The 19119-nt window shown below is 32.3% G+C and overlaps 1 long non-coding RNA gene across 1 annotated transcript; it reads left to right on the top strand.

Moving 5' to 3' along the window:
• The first annotated feature begins 452 nt into the window (after positions 1-452).
• On the top strand, positions 453-17437 carry LOC145246111 (uncharacterized). The gene is made up of 2 exons (XR_013863095.1): positions 453-636; positions 13969-17437. It is a non-coding gene; the product is annotated as an uncharacterized LOC145246111 (long non-coding RNA).
• The last annotated feature ends 1682 nt before the right edge of the window (positions 17438-19119 follow it).

Here is a 19119-nt window from a genome sequence, read left to right as displayed (position 1 = left end):
TATATTGAATAAAAACACAAAAAATATATCCAATTTGGTAGAAAAGTAACTTATCTTGCCTTTGATAACATTTATTTGCTATATATTTGTTTTTTGACAACTTTTTCGAATCTATGTGTACAGTAATACAAACCCCAAGAAGGGTTAAAACTAAAATAAGTTTTGGAAATAAATATATGGTTGCGGTTTTCGTGCCAGACTTCCATTCCGCTTCGTAATCAATCGTATTCACTTCCGGTAGTTTATTCTTCCGCGAACTGATCGTGGAGATAACCTTACTTATTTTTGTAAAATATACGTAAAAAATAAAATTATTTACAAGTTTCACATTTGCATGTCAATTTGTTTATTTATTTTACAATAAAAACGAAGACCGGTTTCGGTTTGGTAACCGGACTATTATTTGTTCCACTCAAGGTTTTCACCTGACACCGGTACGAGTAGAGTCATCTAATCTTTCAAATTTTATAAGGTTCATGAAGAACATCGGATCTGATTAAAAATTGTTTATTAAATTTTCTTCGTTTGAAATTTTCTGCGAACTTGCTGTTCCGGTCGCCATTTTGAACCTTGACTGCTATCCATTAATTTTTAACAAAGTCATTTTTTTCTTTAAAGCAGATTGTCAAACGAAAAGTAAGTATTACGTGAACTTAGTTATTTTCTTTTTAGGGGTGAGGGTCTATTTTACTTGGGTCACGTTCAAAAGGTCACCAAAAATCCAATCGCGTACATTGTCGAAGAAAGTGTCTTTAATACACATAGATTCTAAAAAGTTGTCAATATATATATATATATATATATATATATATATATATATATATATATATATATATATATATATAACAAATAAATGTTATCAAATGCAAGATAAGTTACTTTTCTACCTGACTGGATAATTTTTTTAGTGTTTTTATTTAATGTAAAATACTTATTCGGCTCGAAAAACAGTGTTTACCGATGTAGTTGAAAAATACAAATGGCGGCGGACTCTGTGTTGAACACGTTACGTTTGTGAAAATGTGTTGGAACTAAAAACGGTAAAATCCCTTCAAAGCGTATTGAGGTTATATGAGAAAAGCTGTGTGCGTATTACAAATGTTTCTTTTCTGTTCCTTATGTTATACATTGGGGGTCATTTTGAGTTAAAAGCTTGTTTACTGTACCCATCTAAACTAGAGAAAATCATGATTAAAATTTGTATGTCTCGTGTAAATGACTAATGAAGAATATGAATTATGCTCGACATTCTGTAGATCCAAAAAGTCAGATCGAGCATACCGGAAAACGAAATAAGACCAAATTGACAACTCGGAAATTTAAAATCAAAAAACTTTAATGATTAAAACTTTTAAAATAAATAATTTAAACAATTTTTTATTTTGGCTGACATACACTAGTGAGGCCCCTCTAGCAAAATATGCATCGGTTCCGATGTTATACACAGTTCATTCGAGGGAGCATTCATTATTTCGAAAAGGAAAAAAGTTTGGCGAGTGTTGTCTTGTTTTATTATTATTATTTTGGCTTGAACTTTGCACTTTTCGGATTATTTTGTTATGTTGTTTTTTTTTTGATGGATTTTTTTTTTTTGGGGGGATACTTTTTTCTTTTTGCTGTGTTTTTTTAGGGGGATGGATATGTGGGGTGGAGGCATGTTCGTTTTTTTTTTCTTTTTGGATGGATACTTTTTGTTTGACCGGGTTTTTTAGGGGGGGGGCCCGGAGATTATAGTTATAGGTAATTATTAACAGGAAAATTGGTGCATGTCCAGATTAGCACTTGTGGCGATAAACAAAAATAAATAAAAACCTTTATGAATGAGAACAAATAAATTTGGCGAAATCCTTTACGGCACTGCATGAATTTATTCTACATAAAACATTTGAAAAAAATTAAAAATAATTTGAAAAAACTGAATTAAAAAAAACATTGGAAAAAAAAATTTAATTATTTAAATTATTTTTCATGTTTTCTGTTGTTGTTGTTGTTGCTGCATTTATTCTACATAAGTATAAAATAAAATTTGTTTATATTGTTTCTTTTAGAATTTCCGAGTTGCGAGAATTTGGTTTCATTTCGTTTTCCAGTACGCTCGATCTGACTTTCTTATCTACAGAACGTTGACTATATTTCATATTCTTCATTAGTTATTTAGACGAGACATACACATGTTAATCATGATTTTCTCTAGTCCAGATGGATGCAGTAAATAAACTTTTAGCTCGAAATGACCTCTAATGTACTAATGTATAACATAAGACACAGAAAAGAAACATTTATAATGCATACACAGCTTTATTTTCTCATATAAGCTCAATATGCTTTGAAGGGATTTTAACCTAAAAACTATACAACATACTGTTAAAAACCCACCGAATATATGTCAGCCTATATCACGGTAACATATATAGAGTATTTTGTATAGTTTTTTAGTTTTAACTCATTCTTCCAAAGTTAATGTGTTCAACACAGAGTCCACCGCCATTTGTATTTTTCAAATACATCGGTAAACACTGTCCGTTTTTCGAGCCGAATAAACATTTTACATTAAACAAAAACAGTAAACAATTATCCAGTTTGGTAGATAAGTAACTTATCTTGCCTTTGATGGCATTTATTTGCTATATATTGTTTTTTTGACAACTTTTTCGAACCTATGTGTATAGTAATAGAAACCCGGACAATATTGCAATTATGGCAAAATTAATTTAATGTATAAGTAAATGAATTCCAAATACATTTTAAAGTGTAATGAAATAAACCTAATGAAATAACTAAAAACAATTTGTTTTAATTAAATGGTTTTTAATGTTATTCTTTTTTTATGATAATTTTATATATCAAGCAAAACTAATCTAGTTTTTATTTTTGTTGTTAAAAATTGTGTCAATGTGCTAACGTCACATTCGGTTGGCATTGAACTGATTCTTAAAAAGTACAGTCAATATTCTTTGCACCTCCCTCAAAACCTTCAAAATAATGACTGTAATATGTTTGGGGGGGTGCTGAAAACGAATATCACATTTAAATTTGAGGCAGATAAATAGTTTTTATGGTATGAAGTAATTGCTTATCAAAAACTGGAGGATCACTTTCGTATATGAATTAAATGTAAAATGAGCACCCACTTTCTGGTCAACTTGTAATTTCTTCGTATCATGAAAACAAATTTCACTGTGATATTCGTTTTCAGCACTCCCTGAAAACCTTTAAGAGTATTCATTTTAAAATTATTGGGGGGATTTTTTTTTTGTACGAAAGTGCCCCCCCCCCCCAAATTTAGTTTTCTTTTGATTTCTTTTCCAATATTTTTCTGCTAATATGATAGCTAAATCTGTAATCTATGATAATCGTTGGAAAAAAGACTTGAGGTGTAAAAAGGCAGCGTTAAACGTTATCATCCATTTTTGACCCCATACCACTACAGACGGGAGGTCTTCCTCTAGGTTTTCTGCCATTGCTTTGGATATGTGTTCAATTTCCTCTCATGTCTGTTACAGAGCATGGTGTCGTCAGCAAATATGCACATCTCAGAGACTATTTTATCATGGAGGTCATTTATGAATATCAGAAATAATAAAGGTCCAAGGATCGACCCGAGGTACACTCACATTTATATCATACTAGCAGGGGTGCCCGGCGTTGCTCGGGTGTTTGGAGGTGTATGCTGTGCAAAAAAAGCAAAAAAACAAAAAAAATGGTTAATTTTTGTAAAACTTTGACCCCTATTATGACCCCTTAAAATTTATTGTTTCGGGCTCAAATCACTTTATTAAGTTAGATCCAGGTTCAAGGAACCTATATCTAAAATTTCAAGTGTCTAGACCCAAAATTGTCGGAGGAGTTTGGTAGAGTTCTTAAAGGTCAAATCGTTGAAATTTGACCCCTTAACAGCCAAATTTCTGGCTGACACCCATCACATCGATTTTCCCAAATCTCAGTACCCGGTATTTCAAATTTCGAGTCTATAGACTAAAAATTGACAGAGTTATTGCGTAGGGAAATGTACACAGACAGACAGACAGACAGACAGACACGTTCACTTTTATAGATATAATAGATTGTTTAGATGTACGATCATTGAAGATAACCTGGGTTTTTCTCTTATTTAAGAAAGATTTAATTATATTAAGTATTTGTCCAGTGATACCATAGGATATGATTTTTAGGAGAAGACCATCATGCCATACCCTGTCAAAAGCCTTAGATATAACTATGGCTACTGCCTTCCCCTCCCTTGTCTTATCTAGTGTATGGTATATATGTTCAGAGATTACAGTTAGAATATCTGCAGTAGAATGGGCTTGCCTAAATTCATATTGATGGTTGGACAGAAGTTTAGCAACTGTAAGGCGGTTGACTAAACTTTGATTAATTATGGACTTAAATATTTTGTTGAAAAGAGGGTGGAGGCTAATGGGCCAATAATTTAATGGGTCAGTTCTTTCGCTAGAATTCTTGTAAACTGGTACCACAGAAGCAGTTTTCCAGCAGTCAGGAAAGCATGATTCGTTAAGGCATTTGTTGAAGAGTTTGGGGAGAACTGGAGCAACCTCAGCGGAGGATTTTTTTAATAGTACAGCCGGGATGAGATCAGGTCCACATATTTTTGAGGTGTTTAGATTTTTATGATATCATGTACTTGAGAAGGGATGATTTTCAGATCATCTAGTGTGGTTTCTGTCTTGAAAGGAAAATAAGAGAGGGAGTGGTTTGCTGGGTCCAAAGTAGAGTTTGAGACAAACTGACAGACAAGCATGTTAGGTTTTTGGTTGCTGTGCAAACAACCTCATGATTGTTGGATAGTGGGGGACTTGTTGATTGCCCATTATTTACTACACTGTTGTAGATTTTCCAGACATCCTAATTTCTGTGCTTCAATACGTTTTCTGGTGGTTCAGTGTATTCTCTCTTAGCTGCCGCTATTTCTTTCTTAAAATTACTTCTAGCTTCTATAAAGTTCTGTCTGTTTGTACTGGACTTATGCCAGATAAATCTACGATATGCATGTTGCCTCTGAGCAATAGCAGCTGCACAAGTAGAAGTAAACCATTGGGGAGAGTGGGGTTTGCTATAGAACTACCATGTGGGAACATGTGCTCCGATTGCTGCTTTGAAACTTTCAGTGGTCTCATTTGTACACTGTTCTGCTGGAAGGGAAAAGATATTTTCTTATGGGATGTCTCTGATGTGATCTCCAATGGCATCCCAATCAGCCTTATTATAGTATCCTATCGTTTTGAGCAATAGCTTTTCAACTTGGAGTCAAGAGTTTAGAGTGATGTCTATCATTATCACAGCCTGATCCGCATTCCGGAGTGGGCAATGAGTATTTGTTACACAACCTTCATGAACTGTTGTCAGAAATAGATCCAGAAGTGAGGCTTGCTAGTCTTGACGATCTGGGAGTCGGGTCAGGAATGTTACTGTCTGTGTCAAGGAATGTCAGATTCATTATCAGCATACCCGAAAACCTACAGCTATTACTCTTCCCCTCCAGGGCGACTCAAAGTGTTTTCAAGAGAAATTTTTTCCCCGTCACAGATAAGTACATCATAGAGATTTTTACTCTCTTTGTTTTTTAAATGTCGTCTTTCTTTATTGAATGTTTCAATGTATTGCTTTTTGATTTATTTCATTGCTTGACCTGTACAACAGTATGTCTCCCCATTTTCTCATTTTAGTGCGGAGGGGCACTCTTGTACAGGTTAGCCATTACATTTTATCTTAACGATGCCTGAAAAATAAAAAACAAACTTTCAGCCAAAAAAAAAATCCCTCAAGTCGGTGGCCAGAAAGTGGGTGCCCATTTTATCTTAAATTTATCTATGAAAGTAATCCCTCACTTTTTGAAAAAATAATCATGAAAGCTAATTATCTGCCCCAAATTTAAATGTGATATTCATTTTCAGCACCCTCGAAAACCTATAAAAGTCGTTTAAAAGTTTTTGGGGAGGTGTAAAGAAATTTGACATTAACACATTACTGCTACTAATTAAAAAATTAATTCTACCAAGGCCCGTCCATTAATATAGTTTTGCATTTGTGCATTTTAACATCTCCAATTGTTTTATTTGGAGAAGAGTTCCGTTCGTGCATGAGAAGAGTTCACAAAGTCCCCTATTAAGAATGACCTTTTAAATTTTCTTCAGAATGTTAAACTGCACAAGTGCTTATATTTGTGTCAGTATTTTTTTTTACAAGCATCTATTTTTTGCAGTTTTGTATTTATTTTTCCTTCATTTATTTATTTTGACAACAGTTGTATATAGTTAGGTTACGTGCAAAATGAATAACCGCTGCTCAAAATGTATAAACATTTTGACCCCTCCCTTTTCTTAAAAATTCACCAAAAATCAGGAAATTAACCAATTTTAATGAAATTTTTAGTATTTATCAAATAATGATCAAGAAATATAATGGACCCATTATTTTTATTTGAATTTCAGTGGAAATGTATTATTTTGGTAAAAAAATGAATGAATTTACTTTTACTTTTTTATGAAAATAAAGCATTGTAAATAAAATAAAATAAAAATTAATTTTTTCATGAACATTACAAAAAAAGACCCTAAAGACCATATTAAGGATATTGATATAACTCAAAGAAAAATTTATTTCTTTAACTAACGATATTATCATTGAATTAAGAATTGTTTATTTAATATTTTCACACAAAAATTATAATTGTAAAAATATTTCTGTTTTTTTTAAGATTACATTTTTAGCATAATTTTTATATGTAAGATTCTAATATTTTCCTTGACTTAATGAATGTATAATCTTCAGTGTAACAATTTTTCTAGGATCTTGAAAAATATTTTTTTTTAATTTTAAAGCAGAAACAAAAATAATTAAATTTAAAAATGTAAAAATTATACAAACGTCCATGATAGGAATGTATGGATACACGGCTGGGGAAAAAAGAAAACCAGTCGGTTTTACACTTTCTACCACTCTCTAACTACCTGACATCATTTTCAGACGGACGTTTTTATTTTCTGACATTTTGGGCTTCCGTAGAATCCATGCTTAGATGACTTTAGTTTTGTTTGTGTGAAGCCAAAATCTCTCAGCTAATTAAGCTATTTTTGTACAAACAAGGTGTGTTTTTATTTAATTCAGTATCTTAGGACTTTACTAATTATCTTTGAAATAGACCCAGAAAATTTACATCTATCTTTCAAATGATTTTTACAATGAATTTATTTAACTCCAAAATTCAGCAGAATTTGTCAGCTTCTGAATGTCGCCATGAAAACATTTTTCGTTATAACTTTTTTTTCATGTGGACAAATATTTTTTTTCCTTTTGAAATTAAACTTTAGGCTTTAATCTTTCAAATACAATCAAAAAGTAATTGAAAACTTACAAAAAAATTATGATAAATCAGCTTTAAAAACTATGTCCTCTATCAAATTTCTGCCATTATTACCCGTACCTATATATTGTCAATTTATAATTTGTTTTATCTTGAAAACAATTCAAATATAGTGTTTTACATCTGTTTCTGTTATTTTTAACATTGTGATGACTCCAATAATGATATTAAAGAAAATAATCAGCTTTCGAATACCAATTCGAGGAAGAAAGTGTTTTAAATCTATTTTCTTTAACATTGCGATAAATGAATTAATACTATTCCTATTTACAATTATTTAAAAGGTGTTTAAAATTTTCTTTAACATTGCGATAAATGAATTAATGATATTCATCAAAAACATAAGTTTTACAATTGTGCATTTTAATTTTGTTTAAATTTTCTTTTCACTCGAAAGTAAATTTTTAAACAAAAGAATTACTTGATATTTTTTAAAAAATATTCTTAGGGGTGGTGAGGTTTCTATTGTACAGCAGAGGTACGTCCAAATCATTAAGTTTTGCTATGGTTTTAATATGAGTGTCCAAAATTAGCCAATGCGCTAATTCTATAAGCATTGGATTTTTTATATTCTAAAGAATCAAAAGATTTGATATGTTTCTTATTTCTTTTTTTTTTTTTAAATAAATTAGAAAGAACTAAAGACCTTCTAACCAGTGGACACTAATTCTATAAGCATTGGATTTTTTATATTCTAAAGAATCAAAAGATTTGATATGTTTCTTATTTCTTTTTTTTTTTAAATAAATTAGAAAGAACTAAAGACCTTCTAACCAGTGGACACTATAGCAGAGACACAGGCCATTTATGTTCACATAATTATCTCAGTACGCTACCCTGGCTAAACTTGGTCATATAGTGACTCTCCAGTGCCTTCACCCAAACACATCAAGTTAAAACATGTAAATAAGGATTTATACATTTTATAAGAATCCTAGTTATACAATTATAATAGCTTTAGTCATCCACCTCGTTGAAATCTATTTTTGTTGCTTATTATGAAGTTAGTTACAGAATTCTCAGTAAATAAAAAACATGTTTCCAACAGAAATGATTTTTGTATAGTTATTTAATTATAGTTTCTGTTGCTTCATCTATAATATAAATCACACCTGTCTGTTTAAATGTATGTATTATGGATGGATGGATGACATCCTTAAACTTTCGACAGATGCGATGGATTTTCATGAGATCAGTATTATTTTGAGGTTCGACCCTTCAGACAACAAATATCGGAAAATTGGCTAAAAACATGAATTCCTTCACCCTCAACAGGGCAGTTTTCTACAAGGAGGGGTCGCTTTTTTCGCCGATATTTTTGAAAGTCGTCCTCTCTTTCTAATTGACTAGCCTTAATTCAAACCTATGTCACATCTGGTTTGGCAATGGATGCAACAACAAAGATGTCCCATTTTTTTCTTTTCATGTTCTTTTCATCCTTTGCAGTTTTGGGTTCGAACCCGCCTGCCTACTACCACTTTTTTTTTTACTCAACCCACACCTCCAAACACCCGGGCAATGCCGGGCACCGAGACTAGTATTAAATAATAAAGAAGTTTACTTGAAAACGATTCTAAAAAATAAGTAAATGTAAAAGTTTCCCTGCCTCAGTCATTTCAAAATGATGTTTGGTAAACTCTTTCTTGTCATTAATATAAATTTAATTGAAAGTTATATGTTCCTGCTTCCTTTACACTATAAATATTGACAGTAATAAAATTAAAATAAATTGGTTTTTAAAACGATAAATAGTGTTGTCTAATTGATTCTCATTATTTATTTATTTATTTTACATATGAGGTTTTCTGTGGAACTGACGATCTAGTCACCATCTTAAATTTCTAGCATGACTTCATTAAATTTATATTTTATCTTAATTCACAAATATTATCGTGTTTGTATAGTTATTATTTACGATGTTCAAATCAGATAATTGATAAAGACATCCGTATAAAAGCAAGCTTTTTCCTTAATTTGTTTAAAGAAATTTCAATATTTGTTTAATGATGAAATCACATATTAGTAATCTCTTCTCCCACTTCGCATCACAGCACTACCTGACTACAAAGATTAGAAAAGAAAATCAAACTGTCCAACTGCTGAGATCACTCAATCACTTAATCTATAGCTGGTAAATTTCTGTGTAGAACTCGTGACAAAGACTATATATATATATATATATATATATATATATATATATATATATATATATATATATAGTATTTATATATACATATATAGAGTTATTTACTATAACAGTTAAATACCTACAGACACTAGTGTTTCATCCTTTCAGGAATCATCAGTGCAGGGTGTCACGATTAACGCCAGTCAAGAGTTTCAAACCCTGCCAACATAAGTCATGTCTGGTTTCATTAGCAAGGATCCGAACCATTTGGCTTCTGACAACCATGAGAGATACAGTTGAAATTAAACATTTATTCTTTTTAAATGCTTTTAACATCGGTCAGAGTGATCTAGTCATTATATGACGATCTACGCATATGAGCTAAGTTGACCAACTTATTACAACTGAAAGTGCTCAATGATAAGAAACAAGTTTCTTAAAGGGGCTGACATAATTATTTACTATAATAATTAAATACCTAGAGCCACTAGTGTCTCATCCTTTCGGCAATCATCAGTGCAGGTTGTTACAATTAACGCGCCAGTCAAGAGATTTGAATTCTGGCGACAGAAGTCATGTCTGGCTTCATTAGCATGGACCCAAACCATATATATATATATATATATATATATATATATATATATATATATATATATATATATATATATATACTAGCTGTACCCTGCCACGCGTTGCAGTGGCTCAATTTGGTGTAATGGAAAAATTTAATAAAAGAGAAAATGCATGTTTCTTATATTAGTACAGCAATCCACTGCAAAAAGTGAAAAAGAAGGCGAAACTGAAAAAAATGGTACTCTTGCAGAATTTGATCTGGATCCTCGGGAGTTTCTGTCAATCATTCATGTTTTGGACTTGACTAACAATCAGTGGATGAAGCCGAACGTAGCAAAAATGTTGAAACGCTAAATGTTTTTTTTTGTGTTGTTGTTTTAAAAAATGTGAGTTAGTAATTAATATTTGGTTGATGGTGGGGGGAGGGGGGTTACTGTACACAGATTCGAAAAAGTTGTCCAAAAACAAATAAATGAAAGCAAAGGTAAGGTAATTTACGTTTCTAACTAATTGGATAATTATTTAATGTTTTTATGTAATGTAAAATGTTTAATTGGCTCAAAAAACAGAAATGGTCGCGGACTCTGTTGAATACGTTAAGTTTGGGAAAGTAAGTTGAAAACTAAAAACTATACAAAACAGTGTCTGAAACTCACCGAATATATGTTACCATAACATAGGCTGGCATAATCGGTAGGTTTCTGACAGTATTTTGTATAGTTTTTTTAGTTTTAACTCACTTTCTCTAACTTAAAGTAATTAACAGTGTCAACCACCATTTGTAGCTTTCAAATACACCAATAAACACTGTTTTTCGAGCCGACTAAATGTTACATTAAATGAAAAGGGTTTGTATTACTAAACACAGATACAAAGAAGTTGTCAAAAAATAAATATATAACAAATAAATGTTATCAAAGGCAAGAAAAGTAAGTGTTCTACCTAACTGGATAAGATTTTAGTGTTTTTATGTAATGTATAATTGGTTCAAAAACATTCAATGTTTATCGGTATATCTGAAAAATACAAATGGCGGCAGACTGTATCAAACACGTTAAGTTTGGGGAAATTTTGGGAAAATGAGTTTAAACTAAAAAACTATACAAAATACTGTTAGGAACTCACTCAATATATGTTACCATGACCATATAATCGGTGGTTTTAAACTTTTGCTTGATACAGATGACGACTTTTAAAAGTCCCTTTTAGTGATTACCTGGTTTGAGGATATTTGTACAACTAAACGGCAAATCTGCTAAAAAAAATCCGGTATTATTTTACTTTAAGGCCCGTTTCACGTTCATATATAACGAAATATTTTATTGTAGATTTCGGTGTGCTAAAAACGAATCTGCAAACCGTTTACGTAGAAAAAAAAAGTTTTCATGAAATTACTTTTTCGAAAAGTGGGTGATCACTTTTCAATGTAAATTTAACTTAGAATGAGCACCCACTTTCTGGCCACCTGAGAGAGAGGCATTTTTCTGTTTCTTGGCTAAAAAGTTTTTTGTTTGATTTCTTTTGCATGGTAATAACCCTTGAACTCTGGGACTATTTTCCATTTAACACCCGTAGCCTTCGTTTACGCTATGCGTAAGCATAAACGAAAGCTGTTTAGCCAATAAACATGGGAAAAAATCCCCCCTCTCTCAGGTGGCTAGAAAGTGGGTGCTCATTTTAAGTTAAATTTACATGGAAAAGTGATCGCCACTTTTTCGAAAAAGTAATTTCTTCATATCATAAAAACTTTTTTGCTACATAAACGGTTTGCAGATTCGTTTTTAGCACACCAAAATCTACAAAAAAATTTTGTTATTTACGAACGTGAGATGCACGGCCCTTAATGGAAAATTATATCAAAAATCCGGGGGAAAATAGTTTTCAATAAAAACAGCAAATGAATTCGATAGAAAAAAAATGGATGCTATTTTTTTTTTCTTTCTGTGTGTTTCTTGGCTAAAAAGTCTTTTTGTTTGATTTCTTTTGCATGGTATTAACCCCTGAACTCTGGGACTATTTTCCATTTCACAGACGTAGCCTTTGTTTATGTTATGCGTGAGCATAAACGAAAACTGTTAAATATGCATTCGCGTACCAAACTGCCTTGTCAAAAAACCTTTAAGCCAATAAACACGAAAATAAATGCCCCTTCCTCAGGTGGCCAGAAAGTGGGTGCTCATTTTAAGTTAAATTTAGATGGAAAAGTGATCACCCACTTTTCGAAAAAAAAATTTCTTCAGATCATGAAAACTATTTTGGTACTCCTTGGGCGTTGAGTTCCATGGAGACCCGCAGAATTATTTAATGGTCGTTCCCTTAGTACCCCCCTAGTCAAGGCTAACGCATGCGCACGTAACATTTTTTATTTATTTACTTACGTGGTGGAGTTTCTATACTGATAGGTTTTTGAAATTTTTTCACTGGATTATTATTGATTGAACACTAACCAGATTATGAAAAAAAATTGAAAAAAAAAATCATTTCAACATTTGAAAGTGGTACTCACTTTTTAGTTACTAAGTTCTGGTAAATCGGTCACTTTTTATTTATTTTTTTTTTTTTTCTAAATACGGAAGTGTCTTCGGGAGATATAAAATGGTAGCATGTTGACGAAGCAATGTATCGGGAGGCGTACGGGATTAAAAATTATTGGTAAATTTTTAGATTAGGTCCACCTCCTCAATTTTCTTTTAAATGACGACTTGAAATGGTTTTCGACTATGCTGAATACGAAAATCGCATCGAAATTTTGCAGAAATAAGTAGTTATCAAGATATAAAAAGTTGTATTATGCATTGTAATCTTTGGCGGCCATCTTTTTTATGTGTGTGTATTTGTTTATGGCGCGTGTGCACGTAAAAAGATGGCCGCTGAAGAATACAATGCATAATACAACTATTTATTTCCGCAAAATTTCAATGCAATTTGCGTCTTCAGCATACTCGGAAACCTATAAATGTCGTCATTGAAAGGAAAATTGTGGAGGTGGACCTAATCTAATATATCCAAAATAAAACGAGGACAAATAATAGAAAATCCTTGTACTTTTGTTAATATTATCTCTGTGGTTTTTATTTACAGATTTAAACTAAAATGGTTTTCTAATTTAGAGTAGGAAGAAAAATCCATACGTTTTAAGAGTTTTCTAATCTTTGTGCAATGGTTTCTGCAAAACATACAGTAGTTTTACATCAGAGTTTTTCTCCTCGATGCATGTCTTAACAAATATATATTATGTATCTACTTAACATATATATTAATTATCTACATAACACTATATGTACTCACTTTCAGTATTTACTACAATGGAATTCAATATATAAGTTAGTAAGTTTTGAAAATATATATGGACATTAAGCTACACAGAATTTTCTGCATTTCATACTCATAATGATTCATAAGGCTAATGAATGCTCATGTTTTCGAAACTTTATATATATATTCTTTTTTTTATTTTTATCTAACCATTTATCATGTTAGTTAATGTGCATGGATAACTTTAAATAAGAGAAGCTATCATAATAATCATATTTCTTTTTGTGTCATTGGAATCTTAAGCCCCATGTTAATTAAAGTAAAACGAAAAATTAGAATCTACTTTTCTTAGGTTATTACATATAATCAACGTGAAAAATCTTAGTTGTAACAAATATAATACATACACACTAACATTCTCCAAGAAACGAAAAAGCATATAGTTCGTTTTTATTTCTATTACATTTTATATAACATTGCTTACAGTGCATCTGGAAATGAAATAATGATGTAAAGCAAATGTCACATTTTCCCTGGTTTCATTTAATCAATATCCAAAATAAAAGGAGGACAAATAATAGAAAATTCTTGTACTTTTGTTAATATTATCTCTTTATTTTATTCACAGATTCAAACTCTCATAGAAAGTGGTTTTCGAATTCAGACAGAAAGGAAGAAAAATCTCGAAGTTTTAAGATTTTGTCTTTTGGAAAAAATCAAATTTAAAAAGAACTTATCTATATAATGTGAGTGGATTTATATTTTAGTGAAAGTAAATTTTGGAACCTGTTGTAAATGTAAATTTTGATTTTCTAACATCAAAATGCAAACATTTATTTTATTTACAGATTCAAACTCTCATAGAAAGTGGTTTTCAAATTCAGACAGAAAGGAAGAAAAATCTGTTATAAGATTTTTTTTGGGAAAAAAAAACAAATTTAGAAAGAACTTATCTATCAGTACAAAGTCAGTGGATTTATGTGCAAATACACACAATGCTGTTGCCAAATTTGTGGAGCTGGATATTATTACAGTTATGTTTTAAGAGTTTTTCTTTTGGAAAAAATTGCATTTAGAAAGAACTTGTATATCAGTAAAAGTCAGTGGATTTATATTTAATTTTGGAACCTGTTGTAAATGTGAAAATGATTTTCTAACATCAAAATGCAAACACACATAGAAAAGAAACTATATTTGTATCATATTTGCCGCTCTACATTTTCACAGAACACTAATCTACAAAAGTCAAGTTTGTAGATCTTCATTTACGCACTAATCAGGAATGAAAGACCACACAGGAATAAACAGAGCTGAAAGAGAGAAACAGACCAAATACCAAGGTCTCATGTATGATATGAAAAGAAACTGGAACCTAAAGGGGATATCGATCATACCAGTTATCATAGGTGCCACAGGACTTATGAAGAAGAACCTGAAGTCCTACCTAACTAATATTCCTGGTGAACTAAGTGCAAAAGAGATTCAGACAATTGCACTTAAGGGAACAGCGAGGATACTAAAAAGAGCTCTCGGTTGGTTTCAATAAAAAAGCGGGGCAATGTTGGCAGCTGGTTTGGCTGCCCCATACCCTTCAAAAGAAGAAAAATAAAAAAAAAAATAAAAAAGAATAAAACCTTATTGTTGCCAAATTTGTGAAGCTGCATCCTATTACAGTTATATGTTTTAAGAGTTTTTCTTTTGGAAAAAATCAAATTTAGAAAGAACTTAAATATAAATCAGCTGACTTTGTATTGATATATAAGTAAATTTTGGAACTTGTTGCACATGGTAAAATATTTTTCTAACATCAAAATGCAAACACACATAGAAAAGAAACAATATTCGTGTAGTATTTGTGGCTCTACATTTTCACAGAACACTAATCTACAAAAGCATGTCCAAACACATACAAAAGAAAAACCATATTCTTGTCAAGTTTGTAGATCTTCATTTAGACGTAAATCACATATGAAAGACCACATGCAAACACACAGAGGAATGAAACCACATTCTTGCCAAATCTGTGGGGCTGCATATTACCGAACGCATCATCTGAAACGTCATATTCGAACACACACAGGAGAGAAACCCTATTCATGTGAAGTATGTGGCTGTAAATTTTCCATAGATTCTAGTCTAAAAAGTCATATGCGAACACATACAGGAGAGAAACCATATTCTTGTAAGGTTTGTGGTTTTATGTTTTCAACAAAGTTTAATCTTAAAGTACACACACGAAAACACACAGGAGAGAAACCATATTCCTGCGAAGTGTGCGGTTGTAAATTTTCAACAAATTCCAATCTAAAAATTCATATGCGAACACACACCGGAGAGAAACCCTATTCTTGTAATATGTGTGATTTTAAATTTTCAAACTATTCTTCTCTAAAAGCCCACATGCTAAGACACACAGGAGAGAAACACAATATTTGTGAGGTGTGTGGTTCTAAATTTTCAACAAAATCTGATCTAAAATTGCACATGCGATCACATACAGGAGAGAAACCACATTTCTGCGAGGTGTGTGGTTCTATGTTTGCCACAAATGTTATGCTAAAAATTCATATGCGAACACACACAGGAGAGAAGCCATATTCTTGTAGGGTTTGTGGTATTATGTTTTCAACAAATTTTAATCTAAAAGTACACATGCGAACACATACAGGAGAGAAACCATGTGCTTGTGCTCTTTGTCCGCGGGCATTTTCATATAATTCTCAACTTAAAAAACATATGCAAACACACAGATGAGAGAAATCTTATTCTAGTCAGATATATATATTTTCATTTTCCAAAAGGTTTAATCTTGAATAGCACATGCGAGTACACAGATATTTTATTCTTAGGGTTTTGCATCCACATTTACAGAAATTAAAAGAAAATGTATGCTTTCATTGTGACAATCAATATCAACAATTTCAACAAATGCTTAAGATGTCCTTTCCAAGAGATAAGGAAGGATACCACCCCTTGATTTTTGAGCCATGGTGTCAAGTGTTGTCAAAGACTATACAATGTATTTCTCTGTGCGTAAAACTAGAATGTGTCTATTTGTTGCGTTGTTTTCTCTAATAAGGGGGGGGGGCGTTGTGTGATCATCTAATCAGAGTTAACATTGTGTGTGATCGTCTAATGGTCCAGTCTATTAAATGATATGTTCATATGCCGTTGTGTGTATGTGTGTGTGGTACATGTATTTTTCAACATACCTTCTGTGTCTTGGATGTTGGTCCATCTGGAAACATCTTGTCTTGGAGGGGAGACTGGTACTTGTTTTAGACGAATATTCATTCACTCCAACACAAATTTTTTTATAGTTTTTATTTCACTTTCCAAATGTCTCGCAGAAGATGGAAAGTGAAACTCTGGCTTGTGTGGTTCTGTTCTACACACGTCAGTCTCCCCCCAGTGAAGGGGAAGAGACAACCATGAAGTTGTCTGTCCTCTTCTAAGTCTAAACGAAATCTCCACGATTGTGCTAACCTGATCACGTGACTCACATGCAATCCGATCAGCTGATTTTGACTTCCGATCAACGGGTCTACAATATAAGTTACCACCTCCCTCTCTCTCTCTTGATCCATTCTCTAACATATTTATTAACTTGATTTTATTTGTTTATCAAATACATTAATAAATTCGCATACACACAACAATAATTGTTAAAAGGAACAACTAAACTTCTATGCTGACTTTTTATAGTAAATTTTGTAGTATATGTGTATTTCTTTCTGAACTTTACTAAAGTACGTAAGGTAAACATGGATTAATTTTTTTACAGTTAAATAATTATTAACAGAACTAAACATGATTAAACTATATATCTTCACTTAAGCTCAAGAGTATTTTTTACTCAATAAAACATTTGTTCTATTTGAAAACATGTCTTTCCATATACACATGCTATGGTTATGAAATTAGTCTGCCTCCTTAAATAATCCTTTCCCATTAAATCTTAAACATCTATGCCATACCTATATTTCATTATTGTTGCATCTTTGTTTCCTTTTCAGCGAAATTACCTTGTCGTCTATTGCGTCCAGTGTGCTTTTTGATGACATACGTAGCTTATAAAAATAAAAATTAATTACCTATTTTGTACAATCTTTTGTATTATTGTTGTTCCATTAGCGGCTTGTGTTTATCGGTTATTTTATTGTCAGCTCTGAGACACAAAACCAATTTCAGTGCGGATCATTATTATTTAAACTTTATTTATTTTCCATTTGATGGATACATGCTTGAAATTGTGTTTTATTTTAAAAACAGGAGTAGATCCTATCTTGCTTTGGACTAATAGAAAATCGTTACTTTTGTTACTTTTATTTAAAAATGACAACAGTGTGGAGACGTAATATAAATCTTAGAAAATATATATCGAAGAGGCAATCAGTGGCTTTTTGTCGGCATATTGATATAAAAGAAATTATAGCAATGTATCTTTGTTTTCAATGACGGGATGGATTCTTAGGAAAGAGATGTATGTACTCCCGTACATACACCTCTTTCCTAAGACGGGTTGATTCTTCAAAGGTCCAAATCATCAATCAACTCTGATATCCATTTTGGGTTGTTGTGATCACGTGAACAAGTACCTTGTGACGGCATTGGTATCATGTAACACTACTACTGCTACAGAGTGTTGCCCACCGCCAAGACAGTTACAAGTTAAATGAGATCTCTAAGCACAGAATCACAAATGTAATATGGCTTAGTCTGGGATCCCTTAAGTGTGTTCATACGTACTCGACGCTGGAACCAGGCATGCATATAACGTCAGTTTTATTTTTTAAGGTTCACAAAATCTCTGGTTACTAAATAGACAAGAAACACAATTTTCACACTTATTGGTTTTAGGTCATACAAGACCAATATTCTACCTTGTTGGGACGTCTCCAAAGTTGGTCACTGCTAGTGGGTTCTTCTACCACAAAATATCCTTGTTTGTCAATACACTTCCGTCGCCAGAAACTTTAGTGGGTATTCTGCTCTTCTGTGATTGCTTGTTCAAAAATTTGATCGCCTTGTACTGGTTACTAGAGTGATATGTGAAAAACCAAATCACTTTTAAACATGAAAACTGTTAAATAGTAATTAACATGTAATAGGTAATCGTTTCATAAAAAATTCTGATCTACATCAATGATCTCCCAAAGCACATACTTAAATCATTCATTGATATCGATGCTGATGACACGACCATCTATGGCAACACATCAAAGGCTGTAAATGACAATGTTCTCTCTGATTCTCTCTCCTCTGATCTTGAGCGCGTGGTACAATGGGGTAAGAGGTAGCTGGTTACCTTTAATACATCTAAAACCAAGCTCCTATCTTTACATCATAAACGCTCTGATCCCCATCTGGCATCAATTGAAATGGACGGCTCTCGTCTAGAAGAAGCCCCATGTTTTGATAAGCTTCTGTGTTTCCTGGTCTGAAATGGAACACATACATCAAGTCTGTGGCCAAGGTCGCTGGAAAAATGGTAGGATCCTTCTACCGCTCCAGAAGATATCTCACTAATGATGCAATTCTCTTTCTATATAAAAGCCAAGTACGTCCAAGGATGGAGTATTGCTACCACATCTGGACAGGAACTGCTAAAAACAGCCTATCCTGCCTTGACAGAGTACAAAATAGACTTCGTGGCTTAGTGGGGGATGCCCTTTTCTCTTCCCTGCAACCTCTCTTCCACAGAAGAGACGTTGCGAGCCTATCTTTGTTTTATCGTTATTTCCATGGCAAGTGCTCGTCTGAGCTTCAATCTCTGGTC

This window comes from Euprymna scolopes, chromosome 23 (assembly GCF_053919585.1).
Source record: "Euprymna scolopes isolate OS-2025 chromosome 23, ASM5391958v1, whole genome shotgun sequence".
In the NCBI taxonomy this organism is placed as follows: Eukaryota; Metazoa; Mollusca; class Cephalopoda; order Sepiida; family Sepiolidae; genus Euprymna; species Euprymna scolopes.
This window is presented reverse-complemented; position numbering and strand designations above follow the sequence as displayed.